The following is a 27718-nucleotide window of genomic DNA, read 5'->3' as shown; positions in this document are numbered from 1 at the left end:
AGAGGTGAAAGAGAATGGAGGAAAAATAATTAAAGAAACAGTGATCAACATTTGTACAAATTTTATTAAAGATTTAAATTTACACACAGAATAAGCATAATTATTCCAAAATACATAAATAGAAATAAAAACTGAGCCTACCAATGAAGTCTACCATTACCTGGTAAAAATAAACTTAAGGAAAATCATTGAAAGCAGTTACTAAAAAATGACATATTATATACAAATAATAAATGAATTCAGAATGAATAAAGTCAAAGAGACAGTGAAATTATGGATTTTAAGTACTAACAAACATAAACCAGAAAAGATTTTTCAGAAAGGCTTGGACCTGCATAGTTGCTTTAAAGTTTTCCAATGACTTTATTATCTTTTTCTTTTAGAAGCATCCAGGAGCCCTTTCAGAAGAATGGAAGAGTATACCAGGCACAATTTCATGCTGTAAGTTTTCTGTCTAGCGATAATATTTTTCATGAATCTCTCTAGGTAATAATGATTGAAAATTATGCACTGCTAACTATTGCTCTGGTTGATGTACCAAGTCTGCTCCTCACACCATGTCATGAGTTAATACAAATTCTAGCTATTCCCTTAAATTAAGTTGCTTATACTTCATGCTTATTTTTTCTCATGCAGTTTAAATAAAGTGATTCCTTTTATATTTAGATTTATTTTAAGTAAATACTTTATGTGAACTTTTTCTCAAAAACTTTCCCCAAATTCCTGGGGATTACCTGACAGGGTCCCTAAAAGAGAATGCTGTGGAGATGGAACAAAGGATGTGCTCTTGATTGTCTTCCTTCACAGGAAAGATCTGCTCTATTACGTACTGTTCCCTGATTCCCATAAGATTAAAAAACAAAACAAAACAAGGAAATGAAAGGAATGGAAGCAAGGGAGATGGGACCGGAAGCTTCAGAGATGTCAGTCAGCAACTGACTGTATCCTGAGAGCAATCCTGTGTGTAAGCAAAGAAAGAGCTTTTATTGTAAACTTTTAGATACAAGCAGGAAGGGAAAAATATTGTTTATTTCACAACTACTCTCTGCTTTGGATCAGTTCAACACAAGAGTTTGACTCCCAGCTGATAGCATCAAATTTTAAGTTGCATGTTTTTTTCTTGCTATTTTTCTCTTATTTGGAAGTATTTATTGTCTGCAATGTTCCAGAAACTATTCTCAGTAGAGCAATGACAGGACAGATACATTCTTCACATTCACACAACTACACTGCTTGCTGGCAAGGGAAAAATAAATCACTAAGCAACCAAACAATCACAGTGTCAGTACTAGGAAGATCAAGTGATGAAGAAGAGGAAGACAGTGTCAATAGAAAGCATTGTCATCAAATCAAGCATGGAAATGTGTGCTAAGTATAGATAATCTTACCATGTGAGAATGAACAAAATGGAAAATGAAACCTTGCATTTCATGATCCAGAAAAAGATAGCATATGATAATATTAGCCCTTGCACAGTTTAATTAACCATAGACTCTGTTTATTGTCTGACGCATTTAATATATATTTCCAATAATGTGACTGTATGCTTCCTTTCACTGCCCTGTTGCTGATAGGAGCTAACTATAAGCAGAGAGCACTTCCTCGATCCATTTTCATGTCAGGCCATTGCCTTATTCTGGCCAATGAAATATAAGCAGAAGAGATCTGTGTTGATTCTCAGTACAGGTGCTTGGTGAGCCATGGTCTATTTCTGCTAGCTCTTTTGCTCTGTTCTCTACCATGAAAATGATACATTCCAAATATGGACTCAGATTCATGTTGGTTCCTAAAATTAAAATCACCTTGAAACAGAGTTCTCAAAAACAGCTGTTGCATAGAGGTTTTATTGATTTGTTGCAAATTACCAAAAGCCAACTTTTTAATATATACATACATATATGTACATTTATTAAACTTCCTAAGTGATTTCATAAAATAAGTAATGTCTTTAAAATTATTTTATGAAATATTATGCTTTAAAATTATTTTTAAATGATTTTATGATTTCCCCTCTCCCTTCCTAAATCCTCTCCCTCCCTACTGATTTCACCTATAGTATTACAATGAGTAGTCCTTCATGAAGTAACTGATGTCTTATTTAACAATCTTTAATATAACAAAAGAGTATGACTAGTAGCTAAAAATAGTGGGTATATTTATAATAGCCTTCAAACTTACGAAATACACCCATTGTGAGACTGAAGGGGAGAACAGAGGAGGAGAGGGAACTTGGGGAAAGGAAAAGGAAGTTCCCAGCACCAACTAAACTGTATCAGAAAACAATTTAAAAAAAAAAAAGGTAGAGCAGCCAGGATTCTAATCAGTGCTGATATGGAATATTAGCTCTGCAGGCCGAGGTGTAGCTTACTACACCATGATGCCAGCCCCGAAAAGTGGCATGGCAGCCTGAAGTGTTGACATCCCAGTTTGGGTTCCAGATGCTCCCGTTCTATACAGCTGTCTTCTAGAGCACCTGGGAAAACAGCAAACATAGCACATGTGCTTGTACCCTGCACCCATGTGAGAGACCTGGAAGAAGCTCCAGTCTGTGACTTCATTCTTGTCCAGCTCTAACCGTTGCCATCATTTGGCTAGTAAACCAGTGGATAGAAGATGATTCCTCTCTCTCTTTCTCTGTAACTCTACTTTGCAAATGAATAACATGCATCATTAATGTGTGTGTGCATGCGCATGTGTGAAACACATTATGATGGTGCCTATGTTCACTGAACCAATGGAAACTGGTAGAAGAGAACACTACATTTCTTTCTTTCTTTTTTTAAAGATTTTCTTGTTATTGGAAAGCCGGATATACAGAGAGGAGGAGAGACAGAGAGGAAGATCTTCCATCCGATGTTTCACTCCCCAAGTGAGCCGCAACGGGCCGGTGCGCGCCAAACCGATGCCGGGAACCAGGAACCTCTTCCGGGTCTCCCACACGGGTGCAGTGTCCCAAAGCTTTGGGCCGTCCTCGACTGCTTTCCCAGGCCACAAGCAGGGAGCTGGATGGGAAGTGGAGCTGCTGGGATTAGAACCAGCACCCATATGGGATCCCGGGGCTTTCAAGGCGAGGACTTTAGCCGCTAGGCCACGCCACCGGGCCCGAACAGTACATTTCTTAAAGCAGGCAGGTACTGTAGCATGATTTTCCATGTCAACAGTACTTCAGAGAAAAGGAGCACAAAAGGGCAATCACCCCTTTCTAATGTTTTGACACATTTTGGATTTTTGGCAACTTTAGTGAGATACAATGTATTTATTTAAATATACATTTAGATAAGTTGTGACATTTCTACAACTCATATGGGCACTACCCTGATCAAATAATGAACTCATGTCCAAAGCTTCTTTTAACCATATCATAATCCATCCTTCCTAGCAATCAACCCACAGGAAAACAAGTATTAGCCTTCTTTTATTAGAGACTTGTTTACTATTTCTAGGCTTTCGTATAATTGAATAATATGCTATGCAAACCTTTTTGTCTGGTATTTTCATTCTCCATAAATATTTTCACTTTCATTTGATGTACCAATATTTTCTCTTATTATTTATATATATTAATATAATACAGCTAATCTGGCCATTAACAGATGTTTAGATTGTGTTAAGCTTTGATTATTAAAAATTAATCTGTTACACTCATGCAACAATCTTTATGGATGCATGGTTTCACTAATCTAAATGATGAATGTTTGGGTGATATAGAAGTTCTGTATTTAATATTTCTTAATTACTTTGCTATATTTTAAGTATATTACCTATTCCCCATACTCAACATGGGATATTCCTTGATTTGTAATGGCAGTCTCTCTGCACATAAATCACATTCACATCATGTGGAAACTTAGAAGCACCTTGTAGAGTAAGACAGTTCTACTTCAGCCCTGCTGAGAAAACCTACTAGTTCCTTTTGTTACAGCTGTGCTCAAAGTGACTGAGGACACTGTTGGAATGTCTTACCTGGGACCTAAGTAGTGGACTAAGCTCTGTGTTGTTTGTCCAATGCCACTTGATTTCCTTCTGTCTCTGCAGCAAGCAATGAAAACTTACACATGAAAGCACATGAACAGAATCCTAATAGTCACTTGCCTGCTTCTCTTTATCTTCATTCATTGTACTTTCCCATATCCATCTAAAACAATAGGATGACCTAAAAGCACTAAGAGGGAGCATTCTGTTCTCTTCTCATTCCAATAGTATCCACATCTAAGATACATGTCATGAGCTGAGTGTTTGATTCCTGGCAGTATTTTATGTTTTAACATATACATTGCATATATATATATATAATATTATATACATATGTTAGTCTTTCTTATATGTTCTTTTAAAATATTCAAAATTGAATATTTGAGGGTTCTGGAATGGTAGCCTAGTGAATGAAGTCCTCACCTTGCATGTGCCAGGACCCAAATGGTCAGCAGTTTGTGTCCCGGCTGTTCCACTTCCCTTCCAGCTCCCTACTTGTGGCCTGGGAAAACAGTAGAGATAGCCCCAAAGCCTTGGGATCCTGCACTCACATGGGAGACCTGGAAGAAGCTCCAGGCTTCTGGCATTGGATTGGTTTAGTTCTGGGCCATTTTGTACACTTGGGGGTGAACCAGCAGATGAGGATCTTTCTTTCTCTCCTTCTCTCTGCATATTTGCCTTTCCAATAAAAGTAAATAAATCTTAAGATTTAATTACTTGAAAACACAGCCATAAATCTCTCATCTGCCAACTGACTCCCCAAATGCTTGCAATAGCCAAGGGTGGACCAGATCAAGGCGGGAGCCTTTGACTCATTACAGGTTTATGAGGAGTCAGGACCCAACTAGTTAAATCATAACCCACTGCCTACCAGGTTACAAATTATCAGGAAGCTAGAATTGGAAGTAGAACTGGGTCTTCGATTGGGCACTCTCATAAGAGGTGCAGGCATCACAAGTAGTGACTTTATCACTGGGTCAATTGTCTGCCCCCCTTTCTGTTGCATTAATGGCTATCAGTAATAAATAAATACATTTATACTAATGATCAATATTAATTGGCCTAATTTTCACTTCATTTTTAAATTTGATTTTTGATGATATTTACATAGCTGATTAGGGTGGGAGGAGTTGAGGATTAAGGGAAAGTGGGTGAGACCATTGTTTCCAAATTTTCTTTCTTCTTCCTGTGTCTAGAGGAAGCGGGGGAGATAATCGGGAATGCCTCACCCAGCTTCCCAATCACCTCAGTACTCAGGGATGGGGTCTAAATTATTATATTTATTACAGTAATAAAAATACCATTGGCAATTGGTATTATATTCTAAAGTAAATTGGGAAACAGTCCCACTCCTATGAAAAGTTTTAATTTTTACTGCACCTCCACCTCTTCTCCCAAACTATCTAAAATGTGTACATATTTGTCATTTTACTTTATAGTCTTTAGTTAAACTTATCAAAATGTTTTATGATATGTTGTTCACTTCTGTTTATAGAAGCCCATTTCTTCTGCTTAGAGATATTTTTCTTCCTGACATAGTATCATGTTGATGACAGTTTGTGAAGAGGTGGCAGAGAAACAATTAAGATACATGCTCATTTTATTTGTTTAAAAAGTTCTGGAAGATAATAAAGAATTCCAAGATACAATTGCAACTAATAGATATTATAGTACTATATATACATATTGTTAAAAAGGAAATGAAAATTATAGCTTCTGTTTAAAAGAAGCCGATTACCCTGTGGTTAAATTCCAAAAATTGTAATTTGGTACAAGAAAAGGTACAGGAAATCTAATAAATGCGTGTTATCTTAAAAATCCGTCACACACAAACACACACAAAATCAGTCACATTCTGAATTCATTTTTTAAAACTTTAATTATGCTAGCAAATAATTACATAAGCAATTCAAGTGGCAGATGTAGCTCAGAAATTTAACCTCAGTTCAGAATGTCTGTATTTCATACCAGAGTGCCTGGTTCAAGTCCCAGCTGCTCCATATTTCCAATCCAGCTTCTTTTTTTTTTTTTTAAGATTTATTTATTTTTATTACAAAATCAGATATACAGAGAGGAGGAGAGGCAAAAAGGAAGATCTTCTGTCCGATGAGTCACTTCCCAAGTGAGCGTAACGGCAGGTGCTGCGCCAATCCAAAGCCAGGAACCAGGAACTTCTTCCAGGTCTCCCACACGGGTGCAGCGTCCCAAAGCTTTGGGCCGTCCTCAACTGCTTTCCCAGGCCACAAGCAGGAAGCTGGATGGGAAGTGGAGCTGCTGGGATTAGAACCGGCGTCCATATGGGATCCTGGCGTGTTCAAGGCGAGGACTTCTGCTGCTAGGCCACGCCGCCGGGCCCCAATCCAGCTTCTTAATATTGCTGGGAGGCAGCAAATGATGGCCCAAGTGTTTGGGTTCCTGCCTCCAAAGGAAAAGACCCAGATGGAGTTTTTGGCTCGTGGTTTCAGCCTGGCCCAGGCCCAGATGTTGCAGGCTTTTGTGGGAATGATCCAGTATATGGAAGGTCTTTGTCACTTTCTCCCTGTTTCTTCTCTTCCTCTGTCACTCTTTCAAATAAATAAATGTTTTTTCAAGAGAAAAGAAAATGTGGGATGTTCTTATCAACATTAATTGGCAAGAAAATATAGCCTGGGAAGTTTATTATTTTCAATCATGCAAAAAAATCTTCAAGATTTATTTATTTTTTTTTTCAAGATTTATTTTTAATTGAGTAATTGGGAGGCATTATTTTGCTTAACATCCTGTATTGTAAATATTCCAAATGCCTAGCTTCTCCTAGGAGTCTAATGCTTAGATCAACAGAATTGCTTTAAATTATTATGATTTACATCATGGCTTTTTCTTAAGGATGATTCTGTGTTTTAAGAAGATGACCTTTGGGCCCGGCGGCGTGGCCTAGCAGCTAAAGTCCTCGCCTTGAAAGCCCCGGGATCCCATATGGGCGCCGGTTCTAATCCCGGCAGCTCCGCTTCCCATCCAGCTCCCTGCTTGTGGGCTGGGAAAGCAGTCGAGGACGGCCCAGAGCACTGGGACCCTGCACCCATGTGGGAGACCTAGAAGAGGTTCCTGGTTCCTGGCTTCAGATCAGCGCGCACCGGCCCGTTGCGGCTCACTTGGGGAGTGAAACATCGGATGGAAGATCTTCCCCTCTCTCTCCTCCTCTCTGTATATCTGACTTTGTAATAAAAATAAATAAATTTTTTTAAAAAAAAAGAAGACTACCTTTGCTAATGGTTTTGCTTTCCTTTTAAAAAGAGATCCCAATTCTATTCTGTCTTGAGAGTAGTGAGCTCACTGGTTATGTGTGTAATATACAGCAAAATCATCTGTATATAGATGCATATGTGCAGACATTTTTCCTTGTCTGAGGATCTTATTTTTGTCTGACAATGCATACTATTCAGATGCAGCCTACTTATATCTGCATAGAAAACCTGCATTTTGACTTTGAAATGCTGTCAATCTTAACATTTTCAGCAGTATGAAATTCTACTGTATGTTGATTGTACATTTTTGTCAATGTGTAGACATGTCTATTTCAATTTTGCAGATTTTGAGCCATCATCTCATCGCCTCCTCCTCATTCTATTATTTTTCAAAATTTAGTGGATATTATGACAGCTTCTTGATACTTTATTTCTCTTCCATATGTCCCAAGTTTTTATTAATTTTTAGCAATTGGTCCAATTTTACTTATATTGGCCTGTTATATGTATTGACATGTGGATATGAATGAGTTGAGCTTATCACCTTATTTACTTATCTGTGGTGATATCACTCCAAAAACTGTGCCACTAGCAATTTGCCAGTGTAGAGAACCTTATTATAGCCACCATGTTGTACAATACGGTCTTCAACCTTTTCTTCCTATCTAGCAAACTTTGTGTCCTTTGAACTTCTCATTAATTACACTCTGCCACCTAGGCTGTGGACACCACCATTCTACTCTTCTCATCTATGATTATCCATTGAGAAGCAGGAAGGTTCTATTTTCTGACTTGTAAATTATGTTCCAGTGAACATGAGTGCAAATGTCTCTTCAACATCCTGATTTTTATAACTTTTGTATAATCATTAGTGAATATATTAGAGCATTTGATAGCTTCTTTAAAATTTTTTATCAGGAATATAGTTTTTCATCATGGCCACATGATGGCATATAAGAGTTCTATTTTCTGCATATCCTTAACAACTCTTATTTGAAAGTAGACATTCTAATATGTTTGAGGTGATACCCCAGTGTACTGATAGTATTTATGTCCTTGGTGATTAGTGATATTGGGTATCTTTTTGGTCATTTTTTTGTTTGATGTGTCTGGACCTTTGCCCATTTGCTGGAGTCCAGCTCCAGCCTGGGTTTCGGAACTCGGGAAGGGTGCGTGGATGAGGCGCAGAAAGAAAGAGATGGACCACTAGGATTCCATGATGATAGTGGACTATGCAATAAAGCCGTCCGCTTTATTTATACAGTCAGTCAAACTCTGGCTCAGACTTTTTACGTCATGATCAAATGGGTGTTGCTAAAGATAATTCTGCCGTTTGTCTCACCTAAGGAAAGCTAAACCAGTAACACATACCTCCTGAATCAGCTAAGGGAGGAATGTGTCCGGAGGCAGGACCCAAAAGATCAAAGAGAGAAAGAATGGGTTTCCCCTATACCTGGGAAGTTAGCACCCTTGATTAGCATATCGTCAATGGGAGAGGAAAGGCTGTAAACAAGTCCCCACCACCTGAGTACAGAACACCTTTGATTAACATAGCAATGGTGGCAGCTGTAGCAGCAGTAGGTAAAAACCTTTATGCTAGAAGCGAATATCAGTAACATCAACTTCCAAGCTCGCACAGATACCACACATCAACTGTTAACTCCGCAGGGGCAGACAGTGCCTAGGCAGATTACTGAAAACTCAGTGGGGAAGTCCAGTGTCCGGCAATGGAAAGCGGGCTGCATTCAGGTGATCAAAACAACGTCCCCCGGAGCCCTGCTCGGCGGGGAGTTCCTTCGCGGCCTTGCCTGCAATGGAAGCAATGTTTCTCACACCTTCCTGTTTTTCTACATCCATCACACGGACCCCGGCACCCATTTTAATAATTTATCAGATATATAGTTTGAAACTATGTTATCTGATTTTTACATATTTTTCAATTCTTTGATATGTTTTTCTTTGCCAAACAGAAATTTTTCAAATTGTCTGTCATTGGTCAATTCTTACTTTGTTGCCTGTGCTTTAGGGCCTATTTCTAGAAAACGACATTGCCTAAACTGATGTTGCAAAATTTTTCATGTTTTCTCCCAACAGTTTCACAAGTTTACTTACATTTGAATATTCATATTTATTTGACTTTTGTATTTAAGGGTCTAATTTAGTTCTTCTTCAAATGGATATCCCGTTTTTCTAATGCCATGAACAGAGCACAGTGTACTTGGCATCTCTGTTGGAATTCAGTTGATAAAAATGCATGAGTTTTTTCTGGACTTTGTTCTGTTCAGTTGGTATATGTACCTGTGTTATTCTAGTATCATGTGGTTTTAATGAATAACATAAGATTCTAAAATATTTTTCATTTTTGTTTCTTGGAAAGGCAGAGTAACAGAGTTAGAGAGACATAATGAGAAAGAGTCCCTACCTCATTACAGAATCAGAGGCTGGGGCAGGAAGAAGCTAGAAGCTCAGAACTCCAGTCAGATCTCCCACAAGTATCACAGTCCTTGAACAATCATGGATTGCCTCAGAGGGTGTAAATTAGCAAGAAGATGGATGGATCAATAGCTGAGTGGGGACTTTACCCTAGGCCCTCTGATATGGAATGTTGATATCCCAAGCTGTGTCTTAGCTGCTGTGCCAAATGCCAGCTCTCATTTGATTTTGTTATTAGGTAGAGTGATACATCTCATTTTGTTCTTCTGGCTAAGATTATTTTGAATATTGATAGCCTTTTTGGTTCTATGAAATTTTAGGATTTTTTTCTATTTATGTAAAAGTGCCAAGGGAAATTTCATGAAGATTACGCATGCTCTGCAAACTGTTTTGGGTTGGGTGGACATTTGAAGTTTTTCCAATCTTTGAGTACATATCTCTTCCCCTTTTTATTTAAATTTTTCAAAATCACCAATTCTTTCTTAACATATTGAATTTACATTAAATTGCTATTTAAAATATAGAGTGATTCTTGATTTTCTTTTTCATTTCTTCAGTGACAAATTAGTCATTCAGTAGCATGTTTAACTGCATGGCATTGTAAATTTTCTTCCTGTTGATTTTGTTTTGTGGATTTTCATTTAAGGGGATGTAGAATAACTGTGTAATGGAGACTGTCATATCCATGTGGCATGTTGTTTAACTGCATGGCATTGTAAATTTCTGTTTTTGTTCCTGTTGTTGATTCTGTTTGTGGCTTTTCACTTGGGGGATTTACAGTGACTGTAATGGAGACTGACAAGTCCAGATGTGAGGATAAGGTGCAGTGTGAATCTCTACTTCAGACTGAGGGTGGACTCCCAGTAAAACTGTTGGTTGGGTCTTGACAATGAGCTGCTGGAGCCTGCCATTGTCCATACCCTCAATGATGGACTTTTGACTGTTTATGAAGAAGTGTTACTGTTTTAATGATATGGGGGAACTCAGTGTTGGGGGAGTTTGGAAGGGGAAAGGGGAAATCTCAGGGCCAATGGAACTGTATCATAAAATTATAATAATGAAAAAAATGAAACAATCAAAAACAAAAACAAAATGGTAGCTTAATTCTCTGCAACAATTATGGCCCCCTTTGTAAGTATTCCTATAACAGAGTAATAGCTGTTTCTTGAAGAATTTTTCAGTGAATAAAATGGACAAAATTAGCATGATAATAGTAAAATTAGCATAGAACGCAATGGGGTGCACTTTGGTCTGTATGTTCATGTCCAGAAAATATTCATGTTGAGGGGCTGGTTCTGTGGCATAGTGGATTAAAGCACCAATTAGGAGTGCCAGCTCCCATATGGGCAGTGGTTCAAATCCTGGCTGTTCCACTTTCAATCCAGCTCTTTGCTAATGTACATGAGAAAGCAGCAGAAAATTGTCTAGGTGGGCCCTGCATCCATGTGGAAGATGTGAAAGAAGCTTCTGGCTCCTGACTTTAGCCTCTTCCAGCCCTGGTCATTGCAGCCATCTGGGAAGTAAACCAGCAGATAAAAGATTTTCCTCTCTACAACTGTATCTTTCAAACAAATAAACCTCAGAAGAAAAAAATACATAGACTGATGTTTAAAATGAAAGTTACTTTGATTTTCAAACCTATTCTTAGTTCTTTTCTACTATAATAAATGCTCCTTTCAGAAAAATCAACAATTTCGTCTGCATTTTTGCAGTCCTTCAAGCAGCACCAGCACTGACAGCAACTCATGGCCTTCCTGTAAAATGCATCTTTTTTGTTTTTTCCAATTTATTGTATCTATTTGAAAGGCAGAGTTAGACAGAATGAGAGGGAGAAAGAAAAAGAGATCTTCATGTGCTGGAAGATCTCCTGAACAGCTGTAGCTGTTGGATCCGGGTCAGTCTGAAGCCAGGAGCTTCTTCCCATATTCCCACATGGAGGCAGAAATCCAAGCTTTGGTCCATGCTTTAATGCTTTCCTAGGCATCATTAGAATGGAGCTGGATCAGAAGTGGAGTAGCAGAGCCTTGAACCAGCACTCTTATGGGATGCTGACACCACAGATGATGGCTTTATCCACCATGCCATAGCACCAGTTCCAAAATTCACCTATTCTAAAACACATATACATAGATAGCATCCTACTTATACAAACCTAGGGAAGGCTAAGTAACTGTCCTTTTAAATAACAATTTAATTTTTATAAGATTTATTTTTATTGCAAAGTCAGATATATAGAGAGTAAGAGAGATACAGAGTAAGAGAGACAGACAGGAAGATCTTCCATCCGATGATTCACTCCCCAAGTGAGCACAACAGCCGGAGCTGTGTTGACCCAAAACCAGGAGCTCTTCCGGGTGTCCCACGTGGGTGCAAGGTCCCAAGGCTTTGGGCCATCCTTGACTGCTTTCCCAGGCCACTAGCAGGTAGCTGGATGGGATCCTGGGTGTGTTCAAGGTGAGGACTTTAGCCACTAGGCCACCACACCATGCCCAACATTATTTTAACCACAGATGTCTACCTCAATGAATTTGACAGTTTTTGAATTAAATAACATACAAGTGGCATTTCAAGACCACTTATTTCTGGCATTATCCTCTTTAAAAGGAGACCAAGCATTTTATTGTCTTCTGGGAGTGACTCAGGATATCATTGAGCTAGTTCTGAAGTAAATTTGAAATTTTTTTTCTGAATTTTTAGTTGAAGCTTGACAGCAAAACAGTAAGTTGGAGCAGGAATTGTGGGGTGGCAGGTAAAATCACTGTCTATCAATGGGTCTCCTAGGCAAATGGAAACTCTAAGATGGACTATGTCAATCAGTGGATTCTGGAGTGATTTTTATCATGCCTGAAGTTGCAAGATAATCAGTAATTTGGAATTGTGGAATATTGAAACCATATGAGCAGGACCCTCAGAGCATACCCCACATCGGAGACCCTGGGGTGGTATCCGGTGGCTGCCTTCCATCCTGGGCTGCGGAGGCATTTGGAAGGGTAGGTGTAGTTTCTCTCCTTGTCTACCCCTTTTCCCAAGATACAGGAAGGAAAAAAAGAGAAAGTGGAAATTGTGATCTCACCCACATTCCTATAGCCTTTGACCCTAAACACCCTATTGTAAAAATCATTAAAAATAAAAACCAACTATGTAAAAATCATTAAAAATAAAAAAATTAAATAATCACTGCACATGACTCCAGCATCCCAGATCTATATTGGTTCATGCCTCAGTATCCAGGAGAACAGTGAAATATTTGCCCAAGTGTTTGGACCCCTGCACTCATGTCAGTAACCTGGATGAATCTTATGGATCCTGGTTTTAACCTGAGCCAGTTCTGGCCACTGCTGTAATCGGGGGTGGGGGGTGGGGGTGAACTAGTGGATGCAATATTTTTGCATCCCTCCCTCCCTCTCTCTCTCTCTTCCTTCTCCTTTTATGTCTCCTCCTCCTTTCAGTAATTTCTGTATTTAAATAAGTTATTAGTTTCTTGCTTGAGACTGAATTATGGTGAACCAGACACCTGTGCTGCTCTGCAGATGGTGCTACAGACAGAATCATCTGTTTATGATGAGGTTTTGGGTACTGTTCTTTAAATAGAACTTTATTTTACTGTTAAGATTTTTGAGTTTTATGTAAAAAAAAATTTGAAAGACTTACTTTTGTTGGAAGGACAGATTTTTATAGAGAGAAGGAGAGACAGAAAGATCTTTCATCTACTGGTTCATTCCCCAAATGGCTGCAAGGGTTCAAGCTGAGCTAATCTAAAGCCAGAAATCTGCTCCAGGTCTCCCACATGGGTACAGGGTCCCAAGGCTTTGGGCCATCCTCTGCTGCTTTTCCATGCAGCACAAACAGGGAGCTGGATGGGAAGTGGCGCATCCAGGGCATGAACCTCTGCCTGAATTGGATACCAACACTTAGAAGTGGAGGAATAGCCAATCAGCCATCATGCTGGGCCCATGTGTTTTATTTGAAAGAATGAAAGAAAGGGGGGATGGAAATGGAAAGGAGAGAGAGAGAGAGAGAACCATTTATCCATGGAATCACTCCCCAAATCTAACAGCCAGACCTGGGCCAGGTTGAAGCCAGGCTCCAGGAGCTTCTTTTGGGTCTCCCGTGTGTTTGCAGGGGCTCAAGCACCAAGGCCATCTCCTGCTGCTTTTCCAGATGCATTAGCATGGAGCTGGATCAGAAATCCAGCATATGGATTTAAGTTGATGTCCAAAGCAGGTGATGGCTTTACCCTCTACACTATCATGTTTTAGCTGTCTTCTACTTTTAGCTGCCAAGGGATTTAGCAAGGAGGATAGTGATGGTCAGTTTTGCTGCTAACAAATTTTTTTGTTCGTTTTTTCAATGTTTTAGTGCAGAATACTTGTAAATTCACACAACATAAGTTTTTTTGTTATTTTCTTAAGTGGCAGTTTCAGTTCTGGTATCTTTCTTCATTCCTCTCAGTTCTCCTCCTAAGTCTTATCTTGGGTACATGACCAGATGGAATGTTCTTTAGATAAAAGGTGGGAGGGAACAGGAAAAACACAAAACTGTTCTTGTTCTTATTGGAACACAGTTGGATCATTATTTTAACATAAATGTAGAAAAAGGCAGCATGACTTTTTAAGGAAAGTTATCACATTCACAAACAGAAAAACTCAGAAATTGAGGCCATGATACAGTCAGCACAAGGAACAAAAGATTGGGCTGGAAATACAAGGAACCTCTTCTAATGAACACATTATATGAAAGGTAAAAAATAACCTTTGCTATGTTTCAGTAAGACTAAGAACTGTTTATCATTTTTCCTAAAGAGAATATATTAATATATGTTAATATAATAAAATGCATCAAACTTTTGAAAGGAAATATATTCCTGTCAATATTATTCCTAATATTTATGTCATTGTTATTCCTTTCACATTGGTAATCAAAGGTATTAATCATACTTCCTCACCAAAATAAAAATTTCAGTTGGCTAAGAGGCAGAGAATAAAAACCACCCATCCTATGTAAGCATGTTTCTTGCATGTTTCAAAATATGTGTGTAGAGCTGGTCCTTCATATGCATGCATTCTGTATACTAAAATTCAACCAGTCTCAGATTAAAACCCTTCTTTGAAAAATTTTACCTGTGTTGAGCATATGCAGACTATTATTTCTCGTAATGCTGTAAAACAATATGGCATATAACTAATTATATAGCATTTACCTGGTATATGGAATTATATGTAAATGATCTGGAGATAATTTGAAGTGTATGGAAGGATGTACAAAGGGTATATCCAAATATCATATTATCTCACATAACAGACCTGAGCATTCATAGTACGTTGTATCTGGGGGTTCGTGAAAACAGTCACCTGCAGGGCCTGAGGGACAGCAGTGCGCTTAAGTGAACTTTGTCGCTACATCACCTTATTCTCCTGAAAGTTGCATCAATGATGAATACGTTCATAAGAATTATTCAACAGTAGTTCCACTACATAACATATAAGACAAAAGAAATGTGTGAAATTTCTAATTTGTGCCAAATGATCTGGTTCAATACTCAAGTAATCATTTTTAGGTATGGAAAAATAATCCACTGATTCATTTATTATTGGAAAAAGATGTTAAATTACCAAGTAATGCTGACATTGTGTTGAAGTTAAAAATATAAAACATAGTCAGTGCTACATAAAAACTACTGCCAGTATTTCGATTCAACTCATTTGGAAAAATGACAGTTTTCCAGAGCTTGAAAAATCTTGCAGAAATATATTTAATTAGAAACTCAGTAAAACTAGTGCAGATGCATTAGCCATTTCTTAAAGAAACAAGTCTAAATTTTATAACAAGCAAAAACATTTTGTAGTTAACACTCATAAATGAGAAACATACAAATCTTTTTCTCTTGTATTAAAATAATTAGTTATTTTATTAGATTTTTTATTTTCTTTTTATTCAGTGTTCTTGAACTAACAATATGTGTAAGAAGGATTATGATTTGTGGGTAGGATTACACATCTTAAAATATTATGAAATAAAGATATTAAATGTTAAGGCAAGTTTATTCCTGTTATCTGAAACAACACACGTTATTCCTCCATATGTCAGAGAAGAGCTCTATTAATTTAAAAAACATTGTAATGGAAACTCCTAACAGTTGCTAGAGATGGGAAAATACTTTAAAATTTTCCAAAAATACTTTCTTAAAATATAAGCACAATGAATTTATAATTCCAATTCTACAACTTCACCAAGAGATGAAAGTTTTAAAAAAAGAAAGCACAACAATTTAGAAATCAAGGAGCTATTCTCCTTCCAAAGGAAAATGAAACTTTAATTGTGTTGAGCTCAGAAACAGGAGCAAAAAATAAAGACTATCAAATCAAGTTCTGTGCCATCTCACATAACCATCAATAGAAAGAATGTTAGGCAAAGAACAGAAACCATCAAATGGTTAGAATATAGAAACAAATATCCACACATTCCTGTCATAAGTAAGGAATGAAAAATAGCAACAGATGAACCAGAGGCAAAGATAAAAAAGATAAAAACAGTTGGGGGAGTAATTCTAGCATAAAAACAGTTGGGGGAGTAATTCTAGCATGTCAAAAAAGTTAGTTGAATTCCACTTGGAGTTGACTCTAGAGGCTAACTCAAGCCCATTAAATGCCTGTCCTAAAAGCAGTTGTGAGTCCCTTTAAACATCGCAGGTGACAGACAAAGCAAGTTGAAAAAACAGAATTCTGATACAGTGGAAGAAAGTTGTCTATCAATCACTTATATAACTCAAATAAAAACCCCAATCATCTAAGTGGTGATAAGATCACTCAAGCAGTAGGAGTAAGGACACTATTTAGATTCTTGGGTAATCCCACATTGAAATACCTGGGTTTGAGTCGCAACTATGGGTCCTGACTCAAGCTCCCTGCTAATGCAGATGCTGATGATGGTCCAAGTAATCAGCTTCCTGCCTCCTGCAAGGGAGACCTGGATGGTATTCCTGTCTCCTGCCTGTGGCCTTGGCCCAGGCCTGTTGGATGTGGTTGTTTTAGGAATACACCAGTAGATGGCAGCAGTTTCTGTCTTATTCCACATCCTCTCTCTTTTCCTCTCTTCCTTTCTCTCCCCGCCTTCTCTCTCTCTCTCTCTCTCTCTCTTTCTCTCTTTCTCTCGCACACAGATAGAATTAAACAAAGTTAGGACAAGATTTCTGAGTTGAATATGTAACTGCTTATGCCTACAGTTTTGTAAGTAATAATCCGTAGTGCTGTTTAATTACTAGACAAACAGTATTGTACCTAGAGAACTAAAATTGGGTAATTTTAAAGAAATACTGCACTGAAAGAATAATTTTTTGGCCATTTTAAGTTTAAAATAACCTCTGATAGTTGAATAAATTATATAATAAGTTTCTGGATTTTTTATGTTGTCACAATTTACTTACGGTAGCCCTCAGATGTGTGTGTATTTACCATTAGTTTGTCACATATATATATTTAACTTTTATTAGTACTGTGAATTATAGGATCATTTATGAAAGGAAATGATAATTCTATGAACATGAAAACATATTTTAACCTGTGCAGTAGTATAATGGACTGAAATTTTTCGTAATATGATAAATTTGCAAAACCATAAAAAAAAAAAAAACTGTTTCCAAAGGCAATTAAGTTTGTATTTGTGAATGCCTTAACAGTTTTTCCAGATTATTTATTATTTGGATAATAAGACAAATGAATATTATGCAAAATTACTTTACAAGATATTAAAATAATAGTTGTGGGTTCTGTTTTATTAAAAGTGTAAGAGTATTTTTTTCTTCAGGGTTTTTGTTTATTCTGATATAAACCACCATAAGATCTCAATAGAACTTTATGAAGAATCAGATAAAATTATTCCAAAAGATTTCAGTTTTTACTTGTTCCATTCTTAACATATAAATAGTCCTATACCATCATATCATTTGTATTGATATTATCATATTACATGCTAACTAATTTAGTTAAATTTTTTGAGCAATTTATTATTCACAATAATACATGAACAGAAAGCTGAATATTACAGTATTAAAATTTTTTTCTATTCATTGTGATGAATTTCTACTCTTCAACAAGTGTGTCCTGTTTTAATTAGCTTAAAAAAATTCATGTTCATGAAGGTATGTGAACAGCTGATGATGTATTCATTGTCGTTCCAGTAACAAATTCATTGTATTAAAAGTTTTTTTTTTCTTATGGACATTCAGATTTCTAGTTTCCTAGAGCTGCTGCATGAGGTTACCAAAAACTAAACAGCTTAAAACGACGAAAATGTATACTCTCACAGTTCTCAGAGTTAGCAGGTGTCACGAAGGTTATGTTTTCTCTGAAGGCTCAGGAAAAGGATCTGTTCCATCTTGTGCTCTAGATTCTAGTGTTGCAAACAATCCTTGGAGCTCCTAAAACTTTTAGATGGGTAACTTCAATGTATACTTGCACTGTCACATGACATTTTTCTTGTGAGACTTCATGTATTTTCTCATAAACATACTGGTGAAGTAGGATTTGGGTTCACTCTACCACCATAGGTCCAAGTTAGGTCATGTTCACAGAAGTTAAGATTTGCGCATAACTTTTGGGTTCAAGTCATAATACTATGTATCATCTCCTAAATCTTCTCAGATAGTTCTGGAAGCTCTACCCCAAAATATGAGGAGACATGTAACTTCAGTTGCCCATCACTTTTTCATACTGCTTATCATATGTTTTTTGTTTTAGTATAGATGCATTTGGCTTTGACCTCAATGCAGAGTCAGAAAAGGGAAAGGAAATTAAAGCAAGTATGGTAGACCTCTTGTCTCACCTGTGTAATTGGTAGGTCAGTTCTGACTGCAAGATATTTGCTTTCAAGTTGGTATAGAAGCAAAAATAAATATGGGTTGATTTGCACTCACTCTGTTATGCCTTACATTAGAAAGAATATCGTTGGAAAGTATAAACAAAGAAAATGTAATGTGAAACTCATTGATATGGGGTTAGGAGAAGCAATTTTTCAACCTATAGATGTATTTAAATTGCAGCTTTTAACATTTGGCATATTTTCAACAGTCTGTGCATTCAAATATTAAAGATATCTTAAAGAACAATTTATATGCAAATATATGGATATTTTAAAAAGTCAGTGTAAAACTATTAGATACTGTTTTTAAGGCAAAAGGAAAAACTAATTTGGGTCTTTCTAATTTATATTTTTTGTAGTCAGCAAGGGTTCAGCTTAATTTTACCCTTTGCTTTATGAGAAAATAATTTGCTGAGCATGTTTGTCTTGCAAAGAAATTACCTTGCTTACGTGACAAATTGTGCACATTTTCTTTATAGTCAGAAAACATTTATATTTGAATAATTCATATCCTAATCATAAATCATTCTTAGATGTTAATGAAATCAGTTTACCTAAGTTATATTTGTTTAGGTGATTCTAATTTAAGGGTAAACATTTCAGATTAGAGGATGAAGTAAAAAGGCATTCTTACATAGCAAAATTTTAATTGAATATTTCCATTTATTCAAAGACATACATCATTTTTTTCTGGAGCACCCAAAAAGTAATGTATACATTTCTGGGTATTATTATACTATTTATGATTATTAATTTGTCCACATTCTGAGAGGTAAAAATCTTAGTGGATTGATATTCAGCTTGATATTTCTATAGCTTATTAAAGGCAGCAACATCTGTTTTTTTTCCTGTGCTATATGACACTGAATGTAGTTTTTTGTTTTTATAAAAATAGTGAGGTAACTGTACCAGATTGAGTTATTTTGGTTCTATGAGGATATTGAAAATGTATACATATAACATTCCTAAGCAAGGTTTAGAAGACTTGCCAAGTTTGAATGAATTTTTAAAATGAAAATCTATAGAAGGAGCTGTACTGAATCAGTAGTAAAATGTTCATGTTCCATAGAGGACAACTGGTTCAATACTTGGTTCATTTCCAGTACCAGCTTGCAGGTAACACAGACCTGGAAATCAATGGTAATACATCAAGTTACTGGGTTCCTGCAACTCCCTGGGGAGACCTGGGTTGAGTTCCTGGCTCCTGGCCTCTCCCTTTCCCATCTGTCCGAGGCCATGGTGGGTATTTGGAAAGGGAATTACTGGATACGAGTGCTCTCCTTTTCTCTTTCTCTATTCCCTTTCCCCCTCCCCATTTCCCTCTCAAAATCAATTTGAGGGGCTCGGCAGCGTGGCCTAGTGGCTAAGGTCCTCGCCTTGATCCCATATGGCTGCTGGTTCTAATCCCGGCAGCTCCACTTCCTCTCTGTCTCTCCTCCTCTCAGTATATCTGACTTTGTAATAAAAAAAAAAATCAATTTGAAAAGGAAACAATAAAACAGCTAAAGATTTTCTGACTTTGTAATCTGAGTTTCCAAGAAGTCAAACAGATGGTTGTGGTTATTGGGAGCCACACAGAGAATTTGTGCTCTAAAATGTTCAAGTGAAATAGTGTGAGGGTCAGGCATTTAGGTAAATTCCACTGGACCCACAGTTGTCATTTTGTACGATTCTGAATTCTTTCTTTACCTTCAGTACCTTCTTTCTTCAGGATTCTCATGGAACGTAAATGACTTCAGGTTGGGGAGAATATTGGACAGAAATACCTCCCGAGGTCAGTCACGCATTAACATGTCATTTTATGTCCATCTCTCAAATAATTATAGGAGATCCATTCTGATATGATTGTTACGTAACTAATTCCTCAGCTTATATGGTACAAAAATGACAAATGTAATTACTTGCATTTTAGATTCAGTCCCTTGGATTAGATTAACTTCTCACTAAAGACATTTAATTAGCGTAGAATATTTTACTTTATAGTTAACTGTCATGGGAAAAGAAAAAACACACCACTGAGTAACCAACAGGAACATACATCCCTGCTTCCAGACGAAAGATGGATTCCCAATGAAACTGTTGAACATGTGTAGACCATGGGATACTGGACTGTCTGACATTGTCTGTACCAACAGTGTACACTTAAATAAGAGACTGATAGAATAATGATTCAGGGTACACTTAAATAAGAGATTGATAGACTAATGATTCCTTATGAAGAACTATACCGTTGTAGTAAAATGGGAAAAAAATCTGTCGGAGGATGAGAGTTTGGGGGGGAATCCCAGCCTATACAAAATCGTACCACATAATTCAAAATTCAAAATAAAATACATTAAAAAAACTTAGGGAAAGAGACAGACTCGGATCTAGCAATAATTGTTAGGGAAGGAGTTGGGCTCAGACCTTGTATGAATTGTTTAAGATTGACTCAAAACTGTGAGGGGTTTTCGGAGCAATCCCGATGGTCATTGCGAGGGAGGGAGGGGGTCCAGAGGTGGAGCCAGGCTCGGACCAGAGAAAGCTCTCCTCCCTGGTCCCGAAGGACATTTATTGTTCTTCTGTGTCTGCTGACCGCTCAGGGCTTCTGGTTGTCTTTCCGATGACGTTGGTTTCTGCATGGTAGTGTTTGGACTTCTTCCATCCCCTGCGGAAGCTCCGGTTGGGGGTGGGTGACCTCAGAGTACTCAGCCTCCTAGGGCATCCAATTCCCTGTGGCCTCCTTGGCAGTTGGGGTATAGTCCTTGTTGCTCATATTAATAGTTTGTGGTGAAGGTCTGAGAGTCTTCATGGTTGGGATCCAAGCTTCCTCCTTACCACCTGCTCCACTCTGGAGTGCCCCCCTTCTCCACACACATGACAAACAATCATACAAACTAAAAAAAAAACTAAAATAAATAGACAAACAACAAAAAGTAGAGCTTGGAATCTGACAGGCAAGAGCTGGCGTGGATTGGCTCATGCCTCGCTGGGTGGGACACAAAGATTAGTTACTCCTCACCATGGTGTTGAGGATTTTCCTGCACACCCCCCCCAAAAAAAATGTGTTCTGCACCTTATATGTCGACAAATATCTTGTTAGAGTTACAAGCCAGTCTAGATTATCCTAAAATCTGCCAAGATCAGCAAAATTATACTTCAACACAACAAATGGCTAAATACTAAAATGAAACAGACATGAGACAGCTGAATGGTACCTTATAGCCATTTTAAGGTATATAGCAGCCGGTCCTGAATATAAACTAAAATTGAAATGTTAATGAGCTAATCATAGGTTGTGGTTAAGAACTTGCTTTTTTTTTTTTTAACATACTGGTTACTCAAAACCATGTCAATTCCATAATATTGCAAATTGCTGTTGATGTTATATTGGGACTCTTAATTGACTGTGATGATAGTCTACCAGCTCTAACTTCGGACCAGAAATGGTCTCCCCAAGGAACTGTTCAACCCATCTGGACAATAAGTAGCTGGACTCTATTCTTGGTATATGTTTGCAAGGAAAGAATCTTGATTGAATTTGAACTGTAATACTGCATCAAGGTGGAGGAATCCACCAGGGGGGAGGGGCATGGTGAGGGGTGGGGGGATTCCCAGAGCCTATGAAACTGTCATTTAATGCAAAATAATTAATAATAATTAAAAAAAGATTGACTCAAAACTGAAGTTAATTCATGGAGAACCCAAATGCCACTAGGATTCACTGGTCTGACTTAGTAGCAATAGTGATTAGTTAAAGATGGCTATGTGGTTTAAATCCTCACACAGTGCAGTCATTGGAACAAGCACCATTTTATTTCCCCCAGAATATATTCCTAGCTGCCAGAAGAATCCCTAGATTTTCCCCTGTGACGTGAGGGTCGTTGTGCTAGAGGTATAAAGTAAAGGCCAGTAAGGCACACCTGAATCTAAAACACAACTTTAAAAAGCAGCACTCTTAATACAGTCAGCATCACTGGACAATTGAGGGCTGACTAATTTACTTTATAGTGCCCTATTACTTTAGTTTTTAAACTGTTACAAAAGTCAGATAAAGAATGATTGCAAATTGCAGTAAACCCAATTAGGAAGTTGTGCTAATCCTGATGGAGGTGGAAAAATTTAAATTTTGGAGAAGAAAATTAGTAAATTCTGATATAATTCTATTTATTTCTTAAGAATTGTATAAACAAAGGAAATTACCCTCAGATACATCAAAATGCCTTGATTGTCTTATCTCAGGGATGTCCATTCTTTGACTGCTTATCACCCTATACTCCAGATGGACCTTGATTGTACCTTGTTCTTCAAAATATAAGATGTTTGGTTGTGCTGATGAGATTGTGACTTCAGCCTGTTGACACCATATAATATACTCTAATTGCCTTGTAAGATGTTAACATGCAAGAAAATGTTGTATGAACTCTGTAGAAGTTTCGGACACTGGGACATAGACTGGCACTGCCCCAAATGAGAGGCAATTTACACCATATCCTATAAGGAAAGAAGTTTAATGCTGAATGGAGAAAACATATTTGGGCATAGTGGTCTGATTCATCTTGTAAGGGGTCTGTGTAGAGGTCAGGCTTTACACCAGGCACAGGCTACACTGTATGTTATTCTACCAAACAGGCCTTCTTAGCTACCATACCCACTGTCAATGAAGGAGGCCGTGGAAGAGATCATGTTTGGAACATAGGGAAAGTTATAAAAGAGCGAGAGTACAATGATTTGATTAGCACAGACCTTTTCTGGCACAGCTCTTGGAAAGCCAAGGCAATGTGGGGGAAGCTGGCCGTAGGAGCTTAGGTGACCTAGCCCACTGTTCATCATGACTTGGGTGTTGCTGAATGATAAACTTACACATGAGAAAGTTTTAAAGAAATCAATGAATGTCATGTTTTATCATCTTTCAAAATTTCCATTTTCTAACACCTCACTTGAATTTCTACATTTATTTAACTAAAAGGAGATAGTGTAAAAGTAATTTGGTAAGAAAATTTGACTTTCTGAAGGGTGCACAACCTTCAGTATTAATTCATATGATATTAAGATACAGAAATAATGTAATATCCCCACAAAATATCCACAAATTGATAAACAAAAATGACTGTGTTGCTTTAAGTGCTTTTTACTGTTCATTTTCTTCTCTGGAGAGACAGATAATTACGTATATAGAAATATATCCATTCATTCGTGATTCCTTTGTTTATTGATAAGTAATTATAGGTATGAATTTAGAATCATGAGCAAAGGAATAGATTTCAAGTGAGCCTCTTTGACATAGATTGTTTAGACTGACATAAAAAACACATACGAATTCAGTTTCTTCAACTCTACACAGGGATAACAAGCTAATAATTATAAAGGGAGATAAATATTAATGCTAGTTACTCATAAGTTTAATGGATTTTTCAAAACTAAACAACAATTTATCTTAAGACTGAGTTGGGGGTAGCTATGTTTACTCCCTTTATGGTGATTAATCAGACTAATGATGCTTCACAAAATTTAACAATGTTTAAAACTATTTAATGGAATACATATTGATTTAACAACTTAAATGTTCTATCAACTATAAATAAAAGGTGGTAAATGATCCCAAGTTAATTAGCTTTTTATGCTTAACCAGTGCGCCTAGTCTTTTGATGCTTAACCAGTGCACCTAGTCTTTTGAGCCTGAAAGCATTAAAATAAGTTTCAAATATTAGTTATTCTGCTGTTGGACTAAGAGAACAAAATCTTCATTTAATGAACCTTAACTAAGTTTAATGGAGCTTGAAAATTTTAATGAAGCTTAAGTTTTAATGAGGCATAAGACCCCCATTGATTTCATATTATCAAGATTTCACTTAATGTCTGGAATATGCTTTAATTCCTGAAGCACTTATGAATACAATAAAATATGATCAAGAATATAAATAAAGATGACTTTTGAATAAAACATACTTTTTGGACAGGAAGATGAAAATCAGGGAACTGAAATAATGAGTTTTTCAACTAAATAGTAGACAATGTAATAGGCCCTTACAATTATAAAAATTTTTTTATATGATACCACTTTTTACCCAAGACAGAATCCTCTATAGGATTCCTGAAATATCACCACATTAGCTGATGACTAAAAGTTCCCTTAGCTGTCTTTTCCATATTAAGTCCATTTCTTAGCTTTCCTTGAAATCCTTCTGTCATAAAAATTGCACCTGATATGCCTATGTGCCAATAAAAGATAATATTTCCTGATGTTTTCTTTGTGCTATAGTCTATTGTATGTTATATATTATATTATTATTATTATTTTCCATCATATATATTTATCCATTCATCAACTGATAGATTTTTAGGTGTTTTTTGTTTTCTAGTATTTTGAATAGTACTTCAGTAAACACAGGAATATAGATAAATTTATTCAATGTGTCAAAATCATACCTTTTTATACAAAAGGGATGAAAATATTATATTTTCTATTATCAGTGCTGCAACAATAGGTCATTTCCTAATAATCAATAACAACATTGGGTAGATCAACATTGTAATATTCAGAATTATGATTAAATTAGGCCAGTCAGAAGCTTATGAGCTCTGATTCAGGAAATCTTAGAACACAGTGTAGGTCACCCACAAGGTGACCTACCTGCTTTCCAATTATCTGAGCTATCAACTGCTGTCTCCCAGTATGTGCATTCGCAAAAAAGCTGAAATAGAGAGTGAAACCAAACTTTAAGTCAGGTACTCTTACAGGGGATGCGGAAGTCCAGATACCATCTTAACTATGCAACAAAAGCTCACCCCTGGTTTTAACCAATTTTATCGTAATGTAACCTGTAAGTTTCTTTAGTTTTCTTGTGTGTGCGTTTTATTGAATATCTCATTTTTTTAAAAAAAATTCTCACAAAACCTAGAAATGTTTAGATTATTATGTCTTCAAATATTTCAAATGTCTGCAAGTTCATTTATTTTTTTCTTCTGCCAATTTATTGCCAATCTTTTCAATAGCATTTCTTTTTCATCTAAAACATCTTTGTATTTTATACCTAGGAATTTTCGGTACTTTTTGGAGTGGTTCTCAGTCTACCAAAATGCATCTACATTTTTTCTATGTATTCAATATATAGGATATAGTTATAATAACTTTCATAATGACTATGTTACAAACTATCATGTTAATTCTGAGTATCTGTCTCTTTATTATGATTGTAGTTCTCTTCTTTTTTACATGTTTAGTAAATTCTTGCTCTGTTCTTCTGGGTGTGAGAGACTTGTCAGTTTTAAACTGAATGGCATATACCCAACCAGTATTCTTTTATATGCTGTGTGTATTACCATTCTTCTTTATATATTCTCCAGTTACCTCATAGAAATTTTTGGAAGTTCTTTGGTTCTTTAAGAAAGATGCTAATGATCCCTATGCTGAATCAACACTCAGTGCTCCCTAAAATATGGAGTTCTTCAGGTTATATGAAAATGAAAGCTTTTCCAAGCCTTGTGTGAGAACTCTGTGGTCCCTCTATTGCTTGCAGATTTTTTTTTCTTTTTAGCTCAACACTTCCATGAACTCATGAAAAATTTCCAAGGGCTCTATGCAGCAATTGCTTCAAAACCCTGTCTTGGCAGATCTTCAGTTCTCCCTCCCTGTGTGGTTTCCTGTTGCATTGGTTGTTTTCAAATGGGTATGTAATTTCTCTTGGTCAGAAGCTGCAAACTTGTATAAACTAGTCTTTTGTCCCATACTAAAAGTATGATTAATTTAAAAGTGCAAAAAGAATTATGTAATCATTGACATTTAAATTTCAGAAAGCAAGTGTTGTGACTATTTTAAACACTTATTTATTTGGGCCCGGCATGGTAGCTTAGCAGCTGAAAGTCCTGGTACACACTGGAATCCCATATGGGCACCGGTTCATATCTCAGCTGCTCCACTTCCCTTCTAGCTCTGTGCTTGTGGACTAGGAAAACAGTTGAGGATGGTCCAGGGCCTTGGGACCCTGCACCCACATGGGAAACCCAGAGGATGCTCCAGACTCCTGGCTTCAGATCTTCTCAGTTTTGACCACTGGGACCACTTCGGGTGTGAGTCAGTGACAGAAGATCTTCCTCTCTGTCTCTCCTTCTCTCTGTAAATCTGAGTTTTAAATCTTTTGTTTTAAAAAAGATTTATTTTTATTGGAAAATCATATTTACTGAGAGAAGGAGAGACAGAGAGGAAAATCTTCCATCCACTGATTCACTTCCCAAGTGGCTACAATGCCCGGGACTGAGCAGATCCAAAGTCAGGAACCAGGAGCTTCCTCTGAGTCTCCCTCATCAGTGCAAGGTCCCAAGGTTTTGGGGCATCCGCTACTACTTTCTCAGGCCACAAGGAGGGAGCTGGAAGGGAAGTGGAGCAGCCGGGATACGAACCTGCACCCATAAAGGATCCTGGCCTATGCAAGGTGCCAGGACTTTATTCACTAGGCTACTATGCCAGGTCCAAGTATTGTGACTTTTTAGAAAGGAATCAGACTTGATACTTGTGAAAATAATAATTTCCACAATAATGGCATGCAACCATTTCAAATTTATAATCCCCCAAATAAAATAGCAGCCAAGCAATAAAATATTAAAAAGAAAGACTTATTTTTTAAGCAAAATAAATTTCAATGACAATTTAGAAACAGCAGCATAGTACCAGTTAGGGGTAGACATTTGGCTTGGATTAAGTTGATCAGTAACTTAAGGAATAGATGTACCCACATCAGGTAACCTTATTTCTTGCCTGACTCTCCTGAATCCAGCTTCCTTCCTACACAGATTGGGAAAGAGCAGTGATGGCTCAAATGATCGTGTTCCCATGCAAGTGTGGAGACCTAGATTCCATTCCCATGCCTAGCTTCAACCCCAGGCTGGTTCTGCTATTTGTGAGCATTTGGTGAGTGATGCAATGAATGAGTGTTCTGTCAGTATTTCAGTCTTGTCTCTCTCTGTCTCCCTCCGTTTGTTCTCCTCTGTTTCTCCTCCTCTATCATACTTTTTAAAGATTAAAGTAAACTACCGTAGAATTTGTTTACATTCATTTCTGTTTGCATATATTGTTCTAAGTTTAACTCTTCTGAATTATACTTAAGTTTCTGAGTATAAAGACAGATTTAACATTTTTAAATACAAAATCATTTATGAAATAAGACAAATGTGCAGTGTTAAATTCAGCCTTCTGGAAAGCTGGTTCTGATGTCCATACATCATAAGAAATGGGAAGTAATGCTGGTTGTTAAAAT

General features: G+C 37.0%; 1 protein-coding gene across 1 annotated transcript in view; it reads left to right on the top strand.

The window, feature by feature from the left end:
• Positions 1-390: 390 nt before the first annotated feature.
• SCN7A (sodium voltage-gated channel alpha subunit 7) overlaps positions 391-27718 on the top strand; it is a 194166-nt gene continuing 166838 nt past the window's right edge. The window contains exon 1 of the mRNA XM_058664241.1: positions 391-441. The gene's annotated coding sequence lies outside the window, so the exon portion shown is untranslated. The remainder of the gene's footprint in view (positions 442-27718) is intronic.

This window comes from Ochotona princeps, chromosome 5 (assembly GCF_030435755.1).
Source record: "Ochotona princeps isolate mOchPri1 chromosome 5, mOchPri1.hap1, whole genome shotgun sequence".
Lineage (NCBI taxonomy): Eukaryota > Metazoa > Chordata > Mammalia > Lagomorpha > Ochotonidae > Ochotona > Ochotona princeps.
Note: the sequence above shows the minus strand (reverse complement) of the source record. Positions and strands in the feature narration are given on the sequence as shown.